Source organism: Orbicella faveolata, unplaced genomic scaffold (genome assembly GCF_042242905.1).
Source record: "Orbicella faveolata isolate gen_17 unplaced genomic scaffold, um_ofav_v1 contig_34, whole genome shotgun sequence".
NCBI classification, from domain to species: domain Eukaryota; kingdom Metazoa; phylum Cnidaria; class Anthozoa; order Scleractinia; family Merulinidae; genus Orbicella; species Orbicella faveolata.
The window spans coordinates 7647750-7665000 of NW_028301563.1; the positions used below are offsets into that span (position 1 = coordinate 7647750).

Genomic DNA, 17251 nt, shown 5'->3' on the forward strand with positions numbered 1-17251 from the left:
AGCTAAAGGGCGCATTTTGACACAATAACTTTGTTTGCTGAGAATTGAAGTCAATGACCGTTAACGAATTCCAGTGAAATTTGCGAACTTGAACTATGTTAGCCGATACTTACCTGAATATTTATACTGATTTATAGAAGAGTCGTCTTCTTGGATTAACCTTAAAAAGAAGCTGGATCCACATTTGGAAACAAATGGTTAATGTTCCGTGACCTGCCCGCTGCTATAAATTCCATGCACATGCCGACCGCATGTTTGTCGTAAAACTGACTGAACTCCACTGACAGTTTCCATAGGCAACCCCAAAATAAACAATGCCGCAAAATGTAAAGTGAAATTGGCTGTCTTCGGGAACAGTTAGAAGCTAGAGTCAAGATCCATTACCTTTAAAAAGTGCTTGATTTTATTTGTTTGTGTCGACTTTGTTCACGCAGTATTTCTTACTGTCACGTTCGAATACCGCAAATCGGTCACGCGAAAAATACTGCAGACCGTGCAGACTTGTTTGAGCCTTTAGTTTTGACTCTTTTTTTTTTGGCGCTAGTTACAAAATGGTGTTCAATATATCTGAAAGTTTGTCATTTATCAACAGGCATCACAAGCGCAGTATGTGACTTTTGATTCAATAGACAAACGCGTAAAAGTCTTTGTATGGGAAACTTACTCAGTCTGCACGGTCTGCAGTGTTTTGGCGTGACTGATACACAGTATTCGAACGTGACAGTAACTACTGAGTGAACGAAGTAAAATCAAGCACTTTTTAAAGGCAATGGAACCTGACTCTAGCTTCTAACTGTTCCCGAAGACAGCCAATTTCACTTTACATTTTGCGGCATTGTGTATTTTGGGGTTACCTATGGAAACTGTCAGTGGAGTTCAGTTAGTCTTACGACAAACATGCGGTCGGCGTGTGCATGGAATTTATAGCAGCGGGCAGGTCACGGAAGATTAACCATTTCTTCTTTTAGAGGTTTCCAAAGCTGGATCCAGCATCTTTTGAAGGCTAATCCAAGAAGACAATTCTGCTATAAATATAAATATTCAGGTAAGTATCGGCTAACATAGTTCAAGTTCGCAAATTTCACTGGAATTCGTTAACGGTCATTGACATCAATTCTCAGCAAACAAAGTTATTGTGTCAAAATGCGCCCTTTAGCTCCTTCTTTGACCCTGTAAGATTTCATATCTGGAAATAGTTTCTTGCAATAATGGTTTCGGCGAGAAATCACTTGAAAATGTTTCAAAATAACGAAGCGTTTGCTTTTCTTCCGGGTTTTCTTGCAGTAATCGGTTTCCGTTACGCTTGGGTCAAAGGTCACGTTTTCAGGAAGAAGTACTGCATTTAGTTCGCTATCTCAGCGCTCGCGATTTTATTTACCCAAAAATTTTATTTCACTAATTTGAAGAAGAAACAATGCTCTTTCAGACCAAAGAAGTCGTTTTGGGAAAAGCCGTGTACCAGAACGCCTTTTTAGCATTTGAAAATAGGCTAAATGTAGACCTCTTGTTTAGCTGTCTTGGGTTGTTACCTTTGAAAATTCGTCAAATATTTTAGTTCTAATCAAATCGCGATCTGTTTAGCTCTAAATATACAAGAAAGGAAGTACAAATACAACATGCAATCAGTTTGTTATGAAGATTTTTACTTTTGAGTTTACGAGCCTCTGAATATGCCGCTCATTTTCGATCGATTTTGGCCGATTTGGGGCATCGAACGAAAAAATTGCGTAAAAAAAATAATTTTTGATTTATCGAACATAAAACAATATTTTTGTAACTAGTGCCCGTGGGGCTTCATTCTGGGCGAGTTTGAAGAAGTTCGATTTTTTCGCTATTTCCAAGTCTAGTTGATATTTAGGCGAAGCTGCTCTTAAACAGGTAACTAAAACACCTTTCGGACTGCGGGAAAATCGGCAATCACATTAAAGGGTAAGTTGCCTATATTTTAGAGCCCAAGAATTAATTTCAACAACTCGCGGTCCTGAAATATTTTCCGGAAATGCCGGCCAAACTAGGTCAGTTTTCTGGCACACCAGTCGTTATATAATGAAGCTTATTGCTGGATTAGCGAGCGAACTATGGTACGAAAACATATTACTTGAATTATAGTTTCTTTTATATGAATCGGTCATTAAAAGCGTTTTTCCATATCACCGAATGCACAACAATAGACTACTGATCTACAACTAAGACAATTTTTTTTTCCGGAAATGCCAAGACTTCCAAGTTTACTGTCACATCTCACGACATAAAATGTTACATGTACCCATTCCACTGAACGGAGGTGTATCACGAATTAAAGTAAATTTACCTGTTATATTTTTGTTGTTGTGCCAGAACCATATCAGGCGTGCCCACAACGACAAAGAGAACTCCGGTGCGTCAAAATGGAAACGATATGTACAGCACGGAGGGGATTGAATTAGCAATCGCAGAAATGGAATTAGGCGAGGGATGGGATATGGCCATCGAGGTAAGCTATTCTATCTTCAGTATATCTGGACAGAGAGTCGACAGAGGGAGGGTCGCGAATTGTTTCGATACTGTTATTTCCATTTGATAGTGATGAATCATAGTAGGAGATGTTTCGGTCCTACAACCACGCTTCGCTCGTGCAAATTGAACGAAATTCAGTTACAGCTCTCCGCTTGGAATATAGAAGCAACTTGCTCAGTGTCAATTTGTAAACTCAAGATGTATTTACTGCTAGTGTTTCGTTTATATTTTATACAGACTGTTGAACAACCAGCTTCGCCAACTACCAAGAAAATTAAGCCTGAGTGAAAACAGAAGCTATCATATTAGTATCAATAAACAACGCTTTTGTGAACAGAATAACTGTTGTCTACCTTCGCGTGTTTTTACTCGGAACAAATATTATACGGTGTCTATCTGAAAATGAAACTTTTCGCAGTAGCTTTTGGACAAGGACAGTTTTCTTCCATACATCTCTGTTTCTATTCCATAATCCAGTAACCTATTGTGAAGCAAACGTACAATTAACTAAATGAAATTGCACTGTGATGTTGTGAAAAAAAGTAACTCCTTTCAACGCAGCGCCCCGTCGACCGCCATATTGAATTATACACTGTTGCTACCAAATAATGTCACGTGAGCGAAAACTTGTGCAGCGATTGGTTAATGGTTTGTTTTGGTCGAGGTTATCAAATCTGATAACGATCCCGGACTGTTTAATATCGCTTGGAGACAGTGAATTAGCTTGCCTATGTCTTATTTCGAATAAAGAAAAAGTTTACATTTACACAAGAATGGCTATCCTTTAGACATATTCAGCCAGCCTTGTTAAACAAATTAATTAAATAACCGTATTCTCTTTCCTCATTAAAAATGCGCAATTAGAACAGAATTAAAGCATATACGTGCTGTGGTGTGCTGAGTCATCCGTCACGCGAAAAAGTGACATGATTGGCTTATGTCTGACATCAAAGCGTTGTTTTAACTGTGAGTCATATCATGCCATCTTTCATTAGTCGTTGTTAGCTTTTGTTTAAGCATAATTCGACCAGACATCACTGGTGATTATTCGATACTATATTGACTTGTATCTGAGAGTGATTAGATAGAGACATCCGTCGCAGGTTAAGAATGAGTGTTTCTCTGCTTTTCGTTTTCGTGTCATGGAGTTCAGTAATCCTCTGTCCAACTCGGGCGCAGGGTGAGTTTGAAAATGTACTATTTACCTGCTTTGTAATTTATATAGATAGTGTCTTCATTAAGTTGTCTTCAGTTTAGCTAAAGATGGCTGTTGAAGGATTTTTGATAATTTGGGAAACGAATCGATAGGCAGAAATTATACCTAATTTGTTCGAATTCGAATCACACCCTTTCTATTCGGTCTTACGCAAGGTGAGCCCCAAATCTCTCCGCCGTACTGTATTAATCTTGTGAAGTGCGGACATGTGACGAGAGTAAAGAAAATCAAGCGTAGCATAGACTGTTAATGTCACGATATTCTGTCCAGTTTTCTAAATTGAATGATATCTTAGCAGGCCATCTACTTCTCTTCGAGATCAAGGGTTAGTTTTAAGTCTTTCGTTTGAATCGGGAGCTAAGACGGTCGCTGATGATGTCCGATTAGCCGTAGATTTGGAAGTGATGTGATAAAATACTACACGCATATGTGCTCATAACCAATTCATTCTAAAAAAATGACGCATTGTCAGAATCTAAAACGAAAAAGTGAAACGAATCTTAAATCAGCAGCTTTCCCTCTAAAATATGAAACGAAACTGACAGCTTTGAAAAAAAAAGCTGTTTACTTGATAAAAGGTTGATGCTGAGTATCTTCCTCTTCATTGGAAAAAGTGTCTAACAGTTAACTTGAGGTGCTTTCCGTAAAACCATGGACAATCACCCGATCCTTTTAAGTCTTGTAAACAATGTCGAAATTGGATTAATTCAGTTATCAAATTATCAAATTACTTCAATTTTCTTATCTTGTGATGTGAACATAATTTTACTTTGTATCATATCTATGCAATCCATGCTTTGAATTAAAATAGACGGTTTTGTAGCGAGGGAAGCATAATCTTCCCTACCTTTTCTTAGCCTGTAATTGAAATTACATATGAGTAGCCTGCAGTGCAGGCGTCTTATTGGGGCGAGTTAGCGTTACAACCTTGCGACCGCCTTTTTAGACCGCCATGTTAGACGGTGGGGGATGGGGGAGGGGAAAAATGAGAAGACGCCTGCCCGAAAAGCCCGTTAAGATGCGAAACACCTCCTGATTAGTTGCGCTTCGCTGCATTAATGGAAATGAGCGGGTAACCAATCAAAATGAGGTTTTCTCGGCACCGGAAGTCTCACAAGGGTACACACCACGAGAGGTTTGTGCCAAGCCGCAGGATGTCTTGCATTCTCACAGAGGTACGTGTTGCGCTAGCGACTTCAGACGTACAGAGTATTTTAGAAATACCGGCAACTGATGAGATCCACATGGAGGATCGAAACCATGGTCTTGCCTGAACTAAGCCGAACAATGGCATATAAAACACGCAAAACAGTTAACGGGACCTGCGCGTAAACAGCTACACTTGAATCATGTGGTGCCAGAACAACCAAAGGAGGAATAAACCTATACATCGAGCAAGAGAAACATAAGCTCGATCAGATAGCTGCAAGAAACATAAGAATGTCTCTAGACAAACGTATAGCTTTCTCAAAGTAAAGCTACAGCGTCTCCGAAGGAAATCGTTCGAGAACAAATATGATATCCGTGATAAGGATCTACCTACTGTGCTTGTACTAGTCACAGCCGGGCCCGGTGTCACAATATAGAATGCAAGTAAGCAACATGTTCACGGCAAATTTCATATTTTGTCCCTCGAAAGCAAATTCATGGAGACTTAAAAGCATATCTTGCAATAGAAATGAGCCTAAACAATGCATAAACACATGGCAAATTACAGAGGTGTCAAACTCAACGAGTCGACATGCGGATAACAGCGCAAACCATGCAGACCTTTGACTTGTAAAAATTTGCCATAGCACGATCTAACGACTCAACTCCACTTAAAATTCCTCCTTATTACACAACATGAAGTGCCCTTCATGAACACGAGTGAAGCGACAAGAAAGGTCGGGTGACCGAACAGAGAACGGCAAATGTGCAAATATCACGAACCGTAGAAGTCGTGTAGGCTAGTCAACCCCATTTTACGTAAACATTAAGCTTTTCCCAAAGCCAGTGGGTAGCACTGCCAACAAGTCTTTTCCGGATACCAGTGTGGAAATTGCGTCTTTTTGCTCCGTTCGTAATTCGCGAGACATTCCAAGTTCGCATAAACGCTTGAGAGATTCCTCGAGAGCGGAGTCGAATCTAACAACATCACTTTCGACAGAGTTTGCCATGTTTCTTACCCGCACGAACGAAACGAAACTGACTGACAGACAATTGACAGGTAGGGTCAAGTCGCACCAATCAGATACTCCGTTCGTGGGCGAACGGAGTTTCCTAAAAGAACAATGACCTCGGGCAGGCGAGATTTTCTTCGCTCCACCCCTCCCCTATCCTTCCTCTTGCCTATCATTCACCCCCTTGGTAAAACTTCCTTTCTCTCCCCAGTCTTCCACTGCATGAAAAATTCAAGATGGCGGCTAAACTTTTTACGATGTGAGCGCTCGCTCGAAAAAATCTCGCCTGCTCTGCAGGCTAACATATTAGAGGAAGTTAATTTGCTACCGTTTGTTTGAAACCACCCGCAATGCAGGCCAGTTTGCGCAAGCAACAGAAATCTGTTCTATCATTTACTTGTTCGGTTTTTCTGCTCGTACTTGTAGAAGGTTTATTTCCACAATCCGATAGAAACACATAACTCGAAAAAAAATCTCGCGAAAGTATCCGAAAAAAAGGGTATAAAAAGAAACTAAGTAGGAACATTATATTTTATTATATTTTTATTTACAGTGTAATAATGAAAATGGCTCTGATCGTGATGTTTACCTACCGCTAATTTGAAATAATAACTCTCTCAGCGGAGGTTGACGCAAGAGGTCTTGACGCAAGGGTAAAAATATTATCGAATTAAATGCCAAATCTGCCAAAGATGAAGACCCACTCTCGTTTAAATTTGCCATACATACAACTGTACCTAAAAAATACGTTTATGATGCAGATTTAACGCAGATTTCGTGTCTCGTATAATTAGCAATTTCCTTGGCAATCTATTTCCGGTCTTGTTGCACGAAACTTTTTCTTAAAACATAATAAGCCCTATTAGTCGACCAAACAGAAGCTAATACTTCGAGGAAACAGTTCCTTCTTTTTCAGTAAACCTGGGAGAATCGCGAGCTCCAAAAATATTATTTTTAAACAAAACTTGAAAAGCTAATAGGCACCTCTTTTCTTATCAGAATATTAATATGCTGTCTGCATAGACAGGTGGCAAGAACAAGGTGGATATTATATTGATGTAACACCAAATCCTCAAAAGAACAATTGCTAAGAAATGTACGATGTCTACTAATGAGAATTTACGCTTGAACTCGGGGACGGATAGATTAAAAAACATGCCGCCCCTCTCACCTTCAAAAGTCGATTTTAATTTACGATCTTCGCTAATTACCACTAAATTGCGACTTGAAGGTGCCCAGTGTCCCAACATCAGTGTCCAATGTGTTATAAAGAAGGAATGCACCAGACGTTCGAGTAACAAATGGTAAAAAAATGTATCGAGATTATTTACAAGGTATTGAAAACTTCTGTGCGACTGTTTTAAATATCTTCTCAAAATTAAATTTTAATAAGTATGAAAAGTCGGAACTTTTAACAAAGTTTTAATTATTAGTCTAAAGCTGTGATTAAGGGTGTTTTTAGCAGGTCATAATACAAGGCCAGTAAGCTATTTTCTCTGACATTTTCGTTGCAACGCGCTGTTTCTTCAGTACGTCCACCTTGTTTGCCACCGTAATATCATCTCTTCTGGATGAATGAATGTCGAATGTTTGCCTGCAAGCAACCAAATCATGAATGCTTAAATTACATGCTAAAATTTGCAAGCTACGTTGCCTTTGAAGTTCCTATGAGGTAAAAAATAATTGCTGCCTATTTGAAAGGCTTTTCAAAGTAAAGAAAAATGGCGTTTTCTTGGCCTTTCCCGTTTAAAACAAAAACATCACTATAGAAAAAACATGAACCTCCTTAACATCACTTAACTAAACGGAGCTCGATCGATGCCTGTAATGAACTTTTCCGCAAAATGTGGCATGCTCGTCAAAACAAAAGCTTTATTATCGCTAAAAGCTTTCTTTCCTTCCATTCGGCGCAAGTAGAAAAGCATAAAACTAGCTCTAGGGTGTTGAAAACCCATCGACGTAAACCCAGCTTTGTGAAGCTTGGTGAAGCTAAAACTTCATAACTCTCTTTCAAATTTGCCCAACGCGCATTTTTTTAAACTTATTTTTACTCAACCATGCTATTCTCCTCAGTAGTTTGCTGACATACATTTTTACATATAGTAGTTGGGAGAAAGTGCTTGTATGTCAGGCAGATATATGTCACTTTTACCGTAATCATCTTCTTTAGTTAAAACATCTTATCGAGAATGCATGCTTATTTAATAAGTATTTCAATCATGTAGAGAAATTTGTGCTGATCGTTGTTGAAACTTGAAGCGCTAACGCTGGATGAAAAGATACAAACAAGTCACAGCTCTTCGTATAGACAGCAAAGCAGATTGACAATCTAAGGATAAAGGATGGGCCAAACTCTCAGTTTTTCACACGTCTAATCTCACTTTACAAATTCTTCAGCTTGCAAGAAAGAAAAAAGGTTCTCTACTAGAACAGCTTCTTTATTTTCCTTGTAGATGTTAAACATAAATTGTTGACTAAACGCTTTTCATAATTGCGGGATTAGCAAGCTACATGTCATCGATTTACTGGATATCTTCTTCCATGCATTGACCGCTTGAAAATTCACGAAAGAGGAACCTTATCTACTGGAAGTGCTGCTTTATTTTTCTTGTATATGTAAACATTAAATTCTAAGTAACCTTTATTTCGATAATTTCGGGATTAGTTTAAGTCAATATTCTGACGAAGTTGTCACAGGGTTGTAAATGTATTCGGTGATTTAAGTTCAACAAAATTTTATTTAGCAGACAAGGTTCGCACTTTTCATAAAGTGAAAATAAAAAGTGTCTTAGCTTTGGTAGAATAGACAGCCTGATTAACGTACATGGTGGTGGGCAAACTAAACACATCTGTTGGGTAATTACCTTAATTCGCCTTATTTAGGTCATGTTAATTTCGAATACCTCAATTAATTTAAGTGTTAATTTCCTTTAGAAGGTGGCCCTTCTAAGAACTGCACTTTAGTAAGTATGGTTGCGCGATTTATTATGTATTTCTAACAGCCTTTTGGCGAATCGTCCTAAACTAGAAATGTAAACTCCTCGAAAGATGACAGCGTCAAACTATGCAAACAAATAACTGTTCGAATGATAAACTTTTTTTCGTTAAGGCACGTGAAGCTAAAGTTCTTGTACTTTACAATCTTTATCTTTCTCGTTCTTTGCTTGTTGGAGACTCCACAGATTTTTGAGAACAAGGAATCATAGTCATTTACATGGGACAAGGGATAATTTTTAATCCTTTTAATAGAACAAGTGATGTCTTGGAACTATTTCAACAGAAACGTGATATCAAGGGGCAAAATTGCATAAATTTAAAGTTTTAGGGCATTGGGATGAAGTGTAGGCTCTGATTAGGAAATCTTTCGATGTGTACCTTATTGATTTTTGAGCAGCTTTCTCTTCCAATAGTCTTTCACATGTCTTGGTATTCAACATCTACAATTTCTCATTGTAGAATGTACAAATTAAAGGGCGAACACGCGGGATGAAAAAGGGATATCATTTACGAAGGAGACCGTCTTAATAAACTGTATATGATGTTCAAAAAAAGTAACAATCAAACAAATGAAAGTATAACAATAAAACATCTTGATGAAAGTTTAAATAGCGTGAATCTGAAACTGAATCATCGCTGCGTTTAGAATGTTATTTCTTAGAAGGAAAACCGAAATTGAATTGAGAAATTTATTTCCTTCATTGATTTAAGGTTTAACTGCAGAAAATCTATTTGATCAACGGTTGAGGACAGTGAATTAGCTTAACGATCTTAACCATGTCTTTTATTTCGAAAAAAAACAAAACAAAACAAAACATATAAACTTCAAATTTTCACTAGAGTGGCTCTCCTTCAAATGTATTTAACCAACCTACAGGTAGGTAAATAAATTAATTGAAGAACCGTATTCTATTTACTCATTAAAAATGCACAATTAGAGCAGAAAGTTTATATGTACTTTGTGGAGTGCAATCTTTTGTCAGGCGATTAAGTAACATGATTGGTTTACGTCTGTTATCTGAGCACTGTTTTAACTTTAAGCCATATCATGCCATCTTTCATTAGTCGTTGTTAACTTTTGTTGGAGCTTAATTCGACAGGATCGCACTGGTGACTATTCAGTACTGTATTGACTTGTCTCTGAGACTTATTAAGTGGAGACATCCGCCGCAGGTTAAGAATGAGTTTCTCTCTGCTTTTCGTTTTCGTGTTATGGATTTTAGTAATCCCTTGTCCAACTCAAGCGCAGGGTGAGTTAAAAAAATTTCCTCTTTACCTGCTTTGTATTTCATAGATACTATCTTCATTTCTAAGTCGGTGTTCCCCAGTTTGGTTAAAGATAGCTGTTAAAGGATTCTTGATAATTTGGGCAACGAATCTTTAGTCGGAAATTATACCTAAACTAATTTGTTCGAATAAGCATCACATTGTTTGCATTCTGTCTTACGCCGAGTCAGTCCCGTATCTCTCTGTGCTGTATTAATCTTTTCAAGCGCGGACATATGACGAGAATAAAGAAGCGTAGCATAAACTGATATTGTCACCATAGTCTTTCCAATTTTTGAAAATTAAGTGATATGTAAGCAAGCCTATCTAATTCTCTTCGTGATCGAGGGTTAGTCTCTAGTCCTCTGGTTGAATCGATATTTGATTAGCCGTAGATCTAGAAGCGATGTGATAGACCGCTACTTGCGTTTGTCTTCATAACCAGTTCAGTCAGAAAAGTGCCGCACTGTCATCATGTAAAACGAGGAAGTGAGACAAATCTTAAACTAGCTTTACCTCTCATACCTAAAAAGGCAAATGACGACAGTTTTGGTGCAGAAGGCGACAAACGTATCAAACCACCAGAGATTTCTTTACTCTTTATTGTAGTTGATTAGTAGATTCTGAAGAGTGAATCTCTGTGGCTTGGAAGAACTAATACTATGAAGCTTGAATACAATTGAATGTTCGCAATACTGACGCTGATCGCAACTGAACTCGAAACCTAAAATTCTAGTCCTAAAACGAACTATTCATGAGCTGTCAAATAAAGGAAAACGAACTATTCATGAGCTGTCATATACAGGAAACCGCAATCGCTAAACTATTTAAGACCACAGAGAAACATAGAAAAAAAAACATAGAAAAAAAAAACATAATCACGCATATTTCGATAATCACGCATTGTTCAAAGTCATACATTCTTCGTAACTCACGGGCTGTTCGTGTTCATGTTCATAGATCACGCAACGAGTGTAGAACTGTTCATAACAAGTTTCAAGAAACCATGTTTACTTGATTAAAAGTTATTGCTGAGTATTTTCTTCGTCATTGGAAAAAGTGTCTAACAGTTAACTGGAGGTGCTTACTGTAAATCCTTGGACAGTCACGAGATCTGTTTAAGTCTAAAAAAAATATCCTATATGAGATACGTGCATCATCTGAATACAATATCATGTATGAGATACGTACATCAGCCATATTTACCAAATTAAAATTACTTCAATTTTGTTATCTTTGTTTCATAGCTGATTTTACTTTGTGATACATGTATATATGTCTCATGCTGTTCATTAAAAGAGTCAGTTTCCTAGCGCGAGTAGAATAATCAACTCTGCATTATTTTGGCCTGTTGATCGAAACTCACAAAGATCTCAGAGGAAGTTGCTGCTGTTTCTCAAAATCCACCCACAACCCAGGCAAATTTTTGAGCAGACAAGAGAATTCTGATCTGTTATTTATTTGTTCGGTTTGGGATTCGTTCATGTAAAAGCCTTCCTTGTCTAATACAATACAAACACGGAGCCCGAGAAAGCGCTGTTGACATTGTAATGGCACGAGTAAAGAGAATTCACATTTTGATTTTTCTTCGTTTTCTTGCATTTTTTCCCGATGAAAAGGAATTTAAAGCATAGTATAAATTAACGTGAATTCATGATCCTACAGTGGGTAATAATCAGCTGCTTGAATACGTATTATAACAAGAGGAAATTTAAGGAGTGTTAAAGCGCGCGATTTAAGGAGTGTCATTTAGTGCGATTTAAGGAGCCTTATTGTGCACAACTTAAGGAGTCTTAAAATGCACGATTTAAGGAGTGTTAAAATGCACAATTTTAAGAGTCTTAATGTGCGTAATTCAAGGAGTGTTTAATTGCACAAATTGAGGAGTCTTAAATTGCGCAATTTCAAGAGTCTTAATGTGCGTAATTTAAGGAGCCTTAAAGTGCACAATTTAAGGAGTCTTAAAGTGCGCTATTTAAACAGTCTTAGAGTGCGCAATTCAAGGAGTCTTAAAGTGCGCTATTTAAGTTGTGTTATAGCGCGCAATGTTAGGAGTCTTCAAGCGCGTAATTTAAGGAGTGTTTAATTGCGCAAATTAAGAAGTCTTAAATTGCGCAATTTCAGGGGTCTTAAATTGCGCAATTTCAGGAGTCTTAATGTGCGTAATTTAAGGAGTCTTAAAGTGCGCAATTTAAGGAGTCTTAGAGTGCGCTATTTAAGGAGTCTTAGAGTGCGCTATTTAAGGAGTTTTAAAGTGCGCTATTTAAACAGTCTTAACGTGCGCTATTTAAACAGTCTTGAAGTGTGCAATTCAAGGAGTTTTAAAGTGCACGATTTCAGGAGTCTTAAAGTGGGCAATTTCAGGAGTCTTAAAGTGCACAATTTAAGGAGGCTTATACTGCGAAATTTAAGGGGTCTTAAAATGCGCTATTCAAGGAGTTTTAACATGCGCAATTTCAGGAGTCTTAAAGTTCGCAATTTTAGGAGTCTCGAAGTGCGCAATTTTAGGAGTCTTGAAGTGTGCTATTTAAGGAGTATGAAAGTGCCAAATTTAAGGGGTATCAAAGTGCGCAATTGAAGGAGTCTGAAAGTGCGTAAGTTAAGGAGTGTTAAAGTGCGCAACCGAAAGAGTCTTAAAGTGCTTAATTTAAGGAGTGATAAGCGCCCGAGGAAACTTCAAACTAGATATATCACGTTAGGCATTTTTTGGTGATTTTACGAAAGTTTTAATAAAAAAAACTTGGCTCAGATACTGATAATGTTCCAAATTGTTTCTGTGGTTCAGGACCAAGTTACAGAAACACTCGTGAAAGTATCAGAAAAATGCATAAAAATAAAAAAAGTAAAAAAAAAAAAACTAGATAGGAACAGAGAATTTTATCCTATTTTTCATTTGCAGTGTAATGACTAAAATTTCCGTGATCCTCATCATTACCCACCGCTAATTTAAAATAACAATACTGTTAGCAGAGGTTGTTTAAGCGCAAATTCTAAAGAAAAGTTTGTCGGGGTCTAGACCCAAAAGTAAAAGTGTTATCGAATTAAATGCGAATTATTTTGTAAAATTTTGCTAAAGATTAAAATCGATGATGATGTAAATCCGACATAGACGTCGTCTCTCGTACTAATTAGCCATTTCCAAATTTAAGGCAATCTAATTTCTCTCTTGCAACACAGAAATTTTCTCGAAGATTTGATCTGACCTATTAGTCAACAAAAGCTAATATTTGGAGGAGACGGTTCCTTCTTCTGCCGTTGAGCGAAATTTCGGGTTCCATAACTACTATTTTTTTAAAAACTAAACTTGAAAAGCTTGATCAGTACTCTCTATTGTCAGAATATTAACAGGCTGTCTGAATAGACAGGTGGCAAAAACAACGTTAACGTGAATATTACATTGATATACCGCCAAATTCTCACAAGGGAAGTAACTGAGAAATGTGTGATGCTTAGATTGGAGAATTTACGTTTGATATCAGCAAGGGTAAGATTAAAAAACAAGCCGCCACTCGTACTTTAAAAATCGAATTTAAGGTTTAGACTTTTTTCACGTTCTTCGCTAATTATCACTAAATTACGACTTCGAGGTGTCCAGTCTTCAAAATATTTGTAGTTTGCAATTTCATTCAAACACTAAGTAAACGATTCAACCATCAGCGTCGAATGTTTAAGAAGGAAATTACCTGAGGTTCGAGTAACATGTGGACAAACACTTTGTACTGAGATTGTCTACATCGTGTTGCAAACTTCTGTTTGACTGTTTTAAAATTCTTCTGAAAAATTAATTATTTCTAACACATTACATATGGAAAAAACACTTGAAGGTACTGGTGAAGTGAAACTAATGATATAATTTTACCGGCGTTTGTATTATTTCTTTGAACTGTGAAATTTATTTTCTCCAGTTCCCATAAATAAAATGATGTTTTCAGTGTTATTTAAGGCAACTATTTAATATATCTTTAGCTTTAAGAATGTAAAAGGGACTGAAAAGTACCTAAAATTATTCTGGTCCACTAAAAACTGAAATTTCTCGATTTACTATCGGATTTCCTCATAAATTCTTCATAAAAAAGCGTTGACACTGAAAGGTGAACTCTGAAATACATCATGCAGTTATCTTGGATCGTTACAAGACTTAGCAAGCGGAAACGAAAATTGCGACTACACTCTTGACTCCCCTTTAAGGAAGTTATTTCATATTTGGTGTCAGAGCGATAACGAAGTGATTAGAAATTATAGTTTTACCGATTTGTTTATACAAAGCTCTGGCAAAAAAAAAAAAAGAAAATTAATCTTGTGGGTGGGGAGTAAATCGAAAAAAAGATATACTGCATGTTCATAAGAGATAATATGTACTTGTTTCATAATTTCTTTTATTAATTATAAGCTCTTTAAATAAACATGTGTATATTTTTCAAGATGGAGGACGTGAGCTGTACTTTCCAGCCTACTATTTCTATGCTGAAAAACATTTAGTAAACCACTGGATAAAAACCATGACTGTCAAGAACTTGGACGAGTGTGAATACCGTTGCTACCTGGATGCAAACTGTGTCAGTCTTAATATCAAGAACAAAGATCATGACAGTGGAACACACGAATGTGAGCTAAATAACTCCACTCACCTGGAGCATGACGGGGATCTGCAAGACAGCCCGCTTTACTACTATCGTGGCGCCTAAGTAAGTGACTGTTATTATTATTATTATTATTATTATTATTATTATTATTATTATTATTTTTTTTTTAATTTTGTTTAACTTTTCGCCTTCACTTGTTTAATAAGCCAATTTATACCAAGGATAATGGGCATAAAAGCTCTCCACGAAAACTAAGATCTTAATATTTGTTTATTATATGGCTTGTGTTTGTAGGCGATATAACGCGCGCTCTGATTGGTTAATTGTCACTGAATTGTAGGGCATTATTCTCCCGTAATGCCCACGGGCCGATTACGGATTATGCAAATTAGGAAGAGCCCGGCTCGGAAAATTCAAGCGCATTGAAACGATGAAAGCCGATTAAAAACAGTAAGAGAAGTAAATTTAATTCCGAGTAGCTAAAAGTTTAGGGATTTTTCCTTAATAACATTTACATAGAAGTCGTTTTTGACTTACCGGTAACCTTGGCGAGCACTAGTGAAAAACAATCAAAGTTTGCCGAGTGTCGAGCAAAGCTAAAATCGCTAAGTGAAAAACACCATCGGCAGATGTGTCACGTATCCTGAGCAGTAAACCACGAAGAAACTTATAAGTTATCATCTTAGTCACAATAATTACAGAAATATTGAACTCCGTTTCCGTTCTCATCAAATAGATTCCCTCGCTTCAACACAAGCAAGTGAAAATCAGCTTCAAGGATCATCAGGTGTAAACAATCGGGCGGTTTCTGTCGGTAGCAGTGTTTCTGATACCTGCGGGAAGTTTTATACGCTCACAAGGCTTGAAAAGTTCATTCATAAGTCCCAGAATGAAGACTGCCAAGATATGTTGTCGAAAGCGAACGCGAAGATCGAGTTATTCTGAGTAGTGTATTCTGAAGCATTAGTATTTTCTTTCACCGAAAGACCGTTGGTTTGGACCATTTTGAAGCACTTTCTGTCTTTTCTATATGCGTTGACGTTTCGCCACAAAAGTTGGAAAAACTACCTCATCAAGTTGTGGCTCCACGATACTAAAATACCTTTTTGAGAGCTGTGACAATCATTTTTCCCGTAAAGAATTACAGTAGTGAAGTTCCCTGACTGTGTAGTTTTGCCCTGGGTTTGAGACGATGAATGAATCGGTAAACGCGCGCATCGCCGGATGTACATTGACGACTTCCGCTCGGCCGCTCGGCCTACCGTATTGACCTCGCTATCGCTCGGTCAATACAACAAGACCTCAGTTTGAAATTTTCCCGTAACGACCTCACTCTCGGTTATTAAGTAGTTAATATAAATTACTTTTCTTACTCCCGGGTTAAGTCGGCTAAAGTCGGCTGACAAGAATTTCAATTCCAATTGTGAAATAAACCTATATCTTGAACAGTCGTTCATATATTTATTCCAACAACGAGATAGCATTTAATTAATTATAAGCAACTATTTTTCTTTTCTGCGTTTCAGAACAAGTGCGGAAAGATCGGACAGAAGTGCGAGAACAACTCAACTTGTCAGTCCGGTTTTACACAGAAAGGATATCGATGTTCGTGTACTACTGGGTTCGAGGGCGAACACTGTGAGAATGGTAACTATGCTACTCCTAACATACCCTTGTGTTGTAACTATCATTTAGCGCAAATTTCGTTGAACAGCAAACATTCTGTGGTAGAAGCTGAAAGTTTGAACATCCTGTTCTTTACATGTTGACATTAACATTCGCATATTTCTAGAAAATTAATTCACATGATTTTTGACTCTCTTCAGTAAACGAATTTTCCGGTCCTTTCACCAGACTAATTCTCGATCAATTAGAGGCAGCTTCTCGTTAAAAATTCACAGTTACATTGGCTCTTAAAACCAAGTTTAACTAACATTCCAAATTTATGATTTTTAGAGGTAATCTAACGAATTAAAGGAACTTAGCTGCTTCTCCGATTCAGTGGATCCTATGAAACATGTTTTACCTTAACTTTAGATACTGATGAATGCGAGAGAGGTTCTTACAAATGCCACGTGAACGCCAGCTGCAACAACACCAATGGAGGGTACAACTGCTCTTGTAAAGACGGATACACTGGAGATGGACAAAATTGCGCAGGTTTGTTTCATGTCTGTGTATAGCATACTTTAAGCCAATGATACAAGGTTCAACATTTGTTGAGCAATTAACGAATGTTTCAGCTGCTGTTCAACAAATGTTGAACAGTGTATAATGTGATGTTTAACGTTGAAAATGAGAAATATGCCGTTCAACATGTTCAAAGTTGTTGAACGTTGTTAAAAGAATATAGGGCTTGGCTCTATTCCGTTCAACAAGTTGCCGCTTGTTAAATGGCTTCAGCTAATCGTTTTCGAGCTTGGGGTCACTTGCCTTCGTGGAAATATTAACATGGCGGTCGAAGAGTGGGAATCAGCCGAGTTCGAATGGAGTTTTGATAACACCAGTCAACTAATCAATCTGTACGAGAC

The 17251-nt window shown here is 37.4% G+C and overlaps 1 protein-coding gene, 1 long non-coding RNA gene and 1 pseudogene across 3 annotated transcripts in view; all 3 read left to right on the top strand.

Annotated features, from left to right (window-relative positions):
• Positions 1-17251, top strand: part of LOC149104515 (pancreatic secretory granule membrane major glycoprotein GP2-like) — a 290181-nt gene that overhangs the window by 60059 nt on the left and 212871 nt on the right. The gene's annotated exons all lie outside the window — the stretch shown is intronic.
• Positions 1876-2838, top strand: LOC149104519 (uncharacterized). Its single transcript, XR_016201283.1, has 3 exons — positions 1876-1929; positions 2338-2473; positions 2734-2838. It is a non-coding gene; the product is annotated as an uncharacterized LOC149104519 (long non-coding RNA).
• The window catches only part of LOC110048332 (uromodulin-like), a 13253-nt pseudogene continuing 6053 nt past the window's right edge, over positions 10052-17251 (top strand). Inside the window, exons 1-3 of the transcript XR_016201211.1 lie at positions 10052-10121; positions 14560-14822; positions 16247-16367. The product of XR_016201211.1 is annotated as a uromodulin-like (transcript). The remainder of the gene's footprint in view (positions 10122-14559; positions 14823-16246; positions 16368-17251) is intronic.